Here is a 6052-nt window from a genome sequence, read left to right as displayed (position 1 = left end):
TATGACAGACAATTCAAGATTTACTACTTCCTAGGTTTTCACAAAAATTTAAGGTTCTAAGAATAAAAATTCTAGTTAATATATAATTCTGTATTTAGAGAGTACCAAAGTAAATATTTTTATGAAAAAGAAATTATAATAAAGACATAAAAATATGTTCTTATTAAAAGGAAAATAATCTTTGTCAAATTCAAAGGCTATTATACAAATCCAAAGATGTATTTATTTTAAAAAATGGGTAAAAAGTATAATTTTGTATGAGAAAGAGTCTTGTATAGTAAATGTAGTTCTAAAATAAAACAACTCATTATTTAAGAGGGAAATTTTGGACAAAACAGAAAGTCCAAGTATGTCATAAATAGTCTGTGTAAGATATGATAAGGTTTATAAAGAGAATTTATGAAAGAAAAGTTTTGGAGACTAAAGCTACTCTTTCTTAGATGGGAGGCTCAAGTAACTAGATGTTGAATGGTGATCTGCCCTGTTGGCTTCTGATTAACTCCAGGGGGGAAGGCCTTTAAGATTTCCAGTTTATTTATTGCTCCTTGTGTAAGAACAGGTACTTATTATAAATCCTGCCCTTAGGTCAAACAACTTTTATGTTATCATACTTCAATTGTCCTACACATGCCTTCTGAATCATTCCTTCCCTATGGCATATAAGCCCTGGGTTTTGGGGTTAATGGCACAGGAATTTGCCATCTCATCTCACTGCTGCCTGAGACACACACATGGCTTCTGTTCATAAGTCCCTATTAATTGTTTCTGCCTAAGAAACTGTATTTATCAGCCTCTATCTTCAGCATCTCAGCTTCCTCCAACTTTGGATAGGTTTGTATAGACCTGCTCATTGTGAAACAATTTTGTATGTGACTAAGTTGTCGATAACTTAAAAAGAATTATTTGTATTAGTGTTTCTAGAGATTGGGATTTAATATTAAAAATACACAAATAGAAAAACTACCTATAGGGTACTATGCTTATTACTTGGAAGATGAAATAATCTGTACACCAATCCCTTGTGACATGCAATTTACCTATATGACACCTACACAAGTACTTCTGAACCTATGTAATTGGATTGTTTGTAATGCAAAGGATAAATGCTTAAGAAGATAAATGCTGCATCCTCCATGATGGGCTTATTTCACACTGCATGCCTGTATCAAAACATCTCATGTATTCCACAAATATATACACCTAACATATACCCACAGAAATTTTGAAAAATAATTTGTGGATTAAAACCAAAATGACACTCTAAAAAAATTAATTTTTTATGTAGCAGTATTCAGATGTGGGGCCTTTAAGAGGTGATTTGGTTGTGAGGCCTCTGCTCTCATAAATGAATTAATTAATTCATGGATTAATGGATTATCATAGAAGTGAGATTAACTTTATAAGAAGAAGAGAGATCTTGGCTAGCACATCAGACTGCTCAGCTCCCTCATCATGTAATGTCCTGTGCCACCTCATGCTCTGCAGGGAATCCATGCTGGCAGGAGTGTCCCCACTGGTCCACCTGAGGCTCTGCAGGGAGTCCCCACTGGCAGAAGGGTCCCCACTGGTCCATCTTAGGTTCTGCAGGGAGTCTGCACTGGCAGGAGGGTCCCCACTGGTCCGCCTGAGGCTGTGCAGGGAGTCCGCACTGGCAGGAGGGTCCCCACTGGTCTGCCTGAGGCTCTGCAGGGAGTCCCCACTGGCAGGAGGGTCCCCACTGGTCTGCCTGAGGCTCTGCAGGGAGTCCACGCTGGCAGGAGGGGCCCCACTGGTCCAGCTTAGGCTCTGCAGGGAGTCCCTGCTGGCAGGAGGGTCCCCACTCATCCGCCTGAGGCTCTGCAGGGAGTCCCCGCAGGCAGGAGGGTCCCCACTGGTCCCCCTGATGCTCTGCAGGGAGTCCTTGCTGGCAGGAGGGTCCCCACTCATCCACCTGAGGCTCTGCAGGGAGTCCCCGCAGGCAGGAGGGTCCCCACTGGTCCCCCTGATGCTCTGCAGGGAGTCCATGCTGGCAGGAGGGTCCCCACTGGTCCTCCTGAGGCTTTTCAGGGAGTCCCTGCTGGCAGGAGGGTCCCCACTTATCCACCTGAGGCTCTGCAGGGAGTCCCTGCAGGCAGGAGGGTCCCCACTGGTCCCCCTGATGCTCTGCAGGGAGTCCGTGCTGGCAGGAGGGCCCTCGCTGCATGTGGTCCCTTGCCCTTGGACTTCTCAGCCTCCATAATTGTAAGGAATAAATGTATTTTCTTTATAGAAAATGAACTAAGAGAATGTTATGGGTTTTCATAAAAGTGAATTTTTAAAATTCCTCATATTAGGGAACATAAAGAGGTAGTGGAATATTTATTTAAATATTGTTTTAACATAAACCCTACTATTTAATTATTCTACATATGTGCATTTTATGTGTGTTAACTAGAAACAGGGCTAGGCAGCCTTAGTGGAACTATGGTCTATTTCAAACTAAAATCTACGTATTAATATATTTATTAAATAGTAGTACTTAATGAAATTACTGAAGCTTTCTAGTGTCATAAACTGATGAAAATATAAGAGTTGGGCAAGAGAGGGAGAGGTGTTTTCTCATCAACAGATTGGTTCATTTTGGACATTACATGGCAATGGAAAGGAAGGTGTAGTTCCCTGCCATGGTTTTAGCACAACTCTTTGAAAACACAAGCAGCAAAGTTGCCACTGTGATTCAGTGATTGAGAAAAAATTACTTAAATATTCTGAAAATTTAATAACATGTTAGGAATAAATGTTATATACTGTTTTTACATATAAAAAATAAAATTGATTACAGCTGTAGAAAATGAAACTCTAAAACAACTAGAAAATGTATGGGTAAAGATTTGTCTAATGTATAAACAAAGACAACAAACAAAATACCATGTATTCATGGATATAAAGATGTCAACAATTGAAACCAGGGACTGCTAGATGGGGAAGGAGTCGGGGGAGATAAAGGTTAGAAAGCTAACTACTGGGTGCTATGCTCAGTTCTTGGGTAATGGGATCACCCATAACTCAAACCTCAGCATCACACGCTATACCCAGGTAAGAAACCTGCACATGTACCCCCTGAATCTAAAATGAAAGTTGAAAAAACAAAGTAAATACCATGGAAAATAAATTAGGATTTGAAAAGAGAAAAAAATATATATATATATATTTGGGAATTAAAGAGTAGATTATTATTTTACTTGGAAAATTTTTTGGATCTATGACAAAGCAAAAGATAAAGATTAGTAACATATAGCCATCACTTAGATATTATTAATATCAGAATAATGTAGACATATTTTTTAATTGCACACTTTACTAAAAAAGAATTTGCAGATAACACAAATACAAGACATTAACGATAAAAATGTAAACTATATCCAGAATATCTACAACAAGATCTCACTCTTACTGCTGAATTACAGAAAGAAAAAAATAAATGATCATCAGTACTGTTGTGAATAAAGTAAAAAGATGTCACCAGGTTCTGCCCTCTGTCATGATAGATTGTTGAGAGGACGCAACTTGGATATATAAATTAGAAATGAACACTTTTTTATTTAAAGACCTATCACAAAGAGAATCGAGGAATTCTTTACATAGATATTCATTTCAGTGTTGTTTTAGATAAGCAAAAATTTTCATAAGCCTACATTTAAAATAAGAGAAAAATGTTTTATAAATTCTGTTTCAAAGGCAAAATATTATGAAACTTTAAATTATATCCAAGAATGTAATATTTCTAAAAGTAACTAAAGACATGAGACTCTGTACACTATTTATGCAGATATAGAGCTATATATGGCATGATTCTATAGTATATATAGAATCTATGGTATATTCTATACAATATATAGTATATATACTTCTATAGTATATATAGAATATAAAAAAGATACTATATATTATCCATATTATATATTAAAAATATATATTGAAAATAAATTTTTATAGTAAATATATTTGATGATGGTATTGCAGATAATTTTATTTCTTCTTTTTGCTTCATATATATGTTAAATTACCTATGCTGCTCATAAACTGCATTTACAGAGCAAAAAAAGATATTCCACAAATATAATCAACGTAATCGAAACCACATAATGGCATTGATCTGAATTTATTATTTTTTACATGAGGAAAAACTGAACGCATAATATCATTTCAAAAACAAAAGCTGGGTGGACATCTTGAACATTCTTGTCCAAATGCCACAGTCTCAGGCCCTATTGCCTTCTGAGCCAAGGTGAGGTAAGTAGATATACTAGAATGCTGTGGAAACTGAGGTAATGAAAGAAGTGATATAGTTTAAGGAGACAGAACGGGCATTCTGTAGTTAATTCAGGGTGACTTGCAGACTTAACAATGCGATAAATTCACGGTCATGATCACAGAAACATGAAGGAGAAACTGAGTTCAGCTGACGTACCTGACAACATCCAGTGCACATGACCCTCGCTTTTTCCTGGCCATGCTGGATTTCTTGGAGCTGACACACTTCCTCAGCAGAAAACTCTCTCCTCTTTTAGTTATCCCTGAGTGAAATGATCCTCATCTGGTTCCTGCATCCTTCACTGCTGTCCTTAATTACAATACCCTGATCTTTTACGTATAAAACTGGTCATATGAAATAGTAGAACCCATTTATTTGTCCTTTCTTTGCTCTTGGCGTCTCTCTCTTCCACAGGCCTGTGAGCTCTATAAGAGGAGGGATATCACCTCTCTAGTTCACAGTATCTCCCCACATTATAGCACAATGCCTAGAGCATGGCAGTCACAGAATGCATACCTATGACACTGCTGAGTAGAAGCATTCTCCCATAGTGCTCCCCAGACACAGAATATATACCTATGACATTGCTGAGTAAAAGCAGTCTCCCATAGTGCTCCCCAGACACAGAATACATACCTATGACACTGCCGAGTAGAAGCAGTCTCCCATAGTGCTCCCCAGACACAGAATACATACCTATGACACTGCCGAGTAGAAGCAGTCTCCCATAGTGCTCCCCAGACACAGAATACATACCTATGACATTGCCGAGTAGAAGCATTCTCCCATAGTGCTCCCCAGACGCAGAATACATACCTATGACATTGCCGAGTAGAAGCATTCTCCCATAGTGCTCCCCAGACGCAGAATACATACCTATGACATTGCCGAGTAGAAGCATTCTCCCATAGTGCTCCCCAGACGCAGAATACATACCTATGACATTGCCGAGTAGAAGCATTCTCCCATAGTGCTCCCCAGACACAGAATACATACCTATGACATTGCCGAGTAGAAGCATTCTCCCATAGTGCTCCCTAGACACAGAATACATACCTATGACATTGCCGAGTAGAAGCATTCTCCCATAGTGCTCCCTAGACACAGAATACATACCTATGACAGTACTGTTGAGTAGAAGCAGTCTCCCATAGTGCTCCCCAGACCCAGAATACATACCTATCACACTGCTGTTGAGTAGAAGCCATCTCCTATAGTGCTCCCCAAATTTTCCATTCTTCAGTCACTTTCAAAAATATAACATTTAAAATCTACATCTCAGTTTTCTTTCACTTAGTAACATTTTTGTATCCAATGTCTCTCGTGTTTTTGACTTCCTCTGAACTATTCTACAATTCTTGGAAGACAGAAAATTAATATTCAAGGGCAATGTTCCCCACATTCAATGTCCCTTATTGATATTATTCATCGAAGACTGCTACATCATCTTTTCTCCCTGCCATAAAACAAGGTTTTAAAACAATCGCAGATTTCACAATATTGTCACTTGGATGAATTACTATTTTTCAATGATACTTCCTGGTTGATAATTATTGATTATTGTGGTTTTTGCCATTAAAAGCAATGGCAAAAATTGCAATTACTTTTTCACCAACCTAATACTTCTTCAGTCACTCAAAAATACTGTGCTCAGGGTCTCACTGATTAGAGTGCATATTGGGAGCAGTCAGGTCTTGTTTATGCAATGATCTCCATTTCATGCATTCCTATTAATATCACCAAAGGATACAAGATAATACCCTGCTACTTTAGGGGATA

Source organism: Gorilla gorilla, chromosome 1 (assembly GCF_029281585.2).
Source record: "Gorilla gorilla gorilla isolate KB3781 chromosome 1, NHGRI_mGorGor1-v2.1_pri, whole genome shotgun sequence".
In the NCBI taxonomy this organism is placed as follows: domain Eukaryota; kingdom Metazoa; phylum Chordata; class Mammalia; order Primates; family Hominidae; genus Gorilla; species Gorilla gorilla.
The sequence above is the reverse complement of the archived record's forward strand: the minus strand, read 5'-3'. Positions refer to the sequence as shown.